General features: G+C 35.6%; 1 pseudogene; it reads right to left on the bottom strand.

Annotated features, from left to right (window-relative positions):
- Positions 1-1,364: 1,364 nt before the first annotated feature.
- On the bottom strand, positions 1,365-1,483 carry LOC118609165 (annotated as a pseudogene).
- Positions 1,484-2,134: the final 651 nt, after the last annotated feature.

Genomic DNA, 2,134 nt, shown 5'->3' on the forward strand with positions numbered 1-2,134 from the left:
AACTAATATTTTCTAGAATCAATTAGAATCATATATTTGATTATTTGGTTAAAGAAAAACAGTATAAATAAATTACGAAACAACACTTTAACTTTCATGTTGATGTACAGTATATATATTGATTGACACAATAAATCTGATATAAAGCAAATTAGAAAATGCTGATGACATTCAAATGAAGATGAAATCTGAAGACTTTAGGGCTGGGGTGGCATTGAGCCATTTGTTTCAAAAATTTTGATTTCAGATTTCTTTTATTGCTTTTGTCATAATAATCCTGCCTTGTGAGTTAAAAGTACTTTTAGACCTCTTGTTTCCATTCTCAAGTGTAAGGGACTTAGAAGTTGTTACTCTGCCCTAACAATAAGTAAAAAGCTGAACAAACTGAAAAAATCAACATCTCTTCTTAGATCTGTCAGAAAAGTAATGTCACAGGACAAATTGCTGCCCTCCAAATTAGAGGGTCAGATAGTCTGGATAAAGACAATCACTACTTACTGGAGCAGAAACCCCCAAGTAAAAACCTTTTCAGGAACCAATGCTGGGGTAAGAAAACCTAAACTGTAATTGACGAATTCTTGGATGATCAGAGTAGACAAGCCTGCAAGTTAGAAACTCTAGGAGAGCCCAGTCATAGCAGAGTGCTCATACTTTTTGAGAATTTTAGCTCCACGAGATTTCCTGAGTTCTCACAGTGAAGATCAGAGAAAAATCCCCTCATGCTTCTGTCAAAGGGAAGGGAAAAGAAACAATTTTTTTTTTTTTTTGGAAATATACCAGAACATCCTGTTCTCAGTAAGGCCTGCCCTCAAACAACAATTTTATTGGAGCCTAACCTATTGGGGTTTTTCAGAAACAAACTGACCTAGAGTAAAGGAAACATCCAACTCTAACCCTTTCTAGCCTTCAACATGGGGGAAAAGAAATATCTAACTCCAGACAATTCTAGTCATCCTGTCTCACTTAAGTCTGAAAAAATCTGAGAAGCATTTGTGAAAGTACAGACTGGAGATACAGGCTAAGACTCAAACTAATCACAGGAGTATAGAACACTTCCTCTGTCCGATACTTTACCACCACATCACTATAGGTCTATTTACTGCAGTCCCTTTTACTCAGTATTTCATGTCTGGCCCTGCTTCAGGAAAAAATTACAAGGCATACTGTAAAGCGAAGAGATTGTTCGAAGGAACTAAACAAGCATCAGAACCAAAGTCAGATATGGCAGAAGTATTAAGATTACCAAACAAGCAATTTTACTTAGTTAGTTAGTTAGTTAGTTATTTTGTTTTTTAGGTGAGGCAAACCTTGGTTGACCTCACAGATTGCAAGGATCTTGTCAGTTTACAATCCCTTATTTTTTACGCCTGCAGCACCTAGTCTTCCTAGGTGGTCTCCCATCTAAGTACTAACCAGGCCTGACCCTATTTAGCTTCCAAGATCAGACAGGATCAGGCTTGTTCAGGGTGGCATGGCTGTAAACAAACAAATAAGCAATTTTAAAACTCTATAGTTAATATGCTAGAGGTTTTCATTGGAAAGTGGACAACATGCAAGAACAGTTAGGTAATGTAAGAGAGATTAAAATTTTGAGTCAGAAAGAAATGCTTAAGATCAAAACATGGTAACAGAAATTAAAAATGTCTGATGAGCTCATCACTACATTGAACACACTGTGGAAAGAATCACTGGACTTGAGGATATGTCAACAGACACTTCCAAAACTGAAAATCAAAGACTGAAAAAATGGAATGGAATATTCAGGGACTTGGGATCACTACAAAAAGTATAAAATATGCATAATGGGAATACCAAAAAAGGAAAATTAAAGACAGGAACAGAAGAAATATTTGAAGCAATAATAACCGAGCGTTACTCCAAATTAATGTCAGACACCAAACCACAGATGCAGAAAGTGCAGACAATGCCAAGTAGGATAAATGCCAAATAAACTACAGAGAGGTATATCATATTAAAGCTGTAGAAAATCAAGTTAAAAAATATATATCGAAAGAAGTCACACATGCAACACAAATTTTACCTATAGAGAAACAAAGTAAAGAAAATATCTGACTTCTCAGAAACCACACAAGCAAGGAAAGAACGGAATGAAATATTTAAAGTGCTAAGAATT

This window comes from Rousettus aegyptiacus, unplaced genomic scaffold (genome assembly GCF_014176215.1).
Source record: "Rousettus aegyptiacus isolate mRouAeg1 unplaced genomic scaffold, mRouAeg1.p scaffold_m13_p_10, whole genome shotgun sequence".
In the NCBI taxonomy this organism is placed as follows: domain Eukaryota; kingdom Metazoa; phylum Chordata; class Mammalia; order Chiroptera; family Pteropodidae; genus Rousettus; species Rousettus aegyptiacus.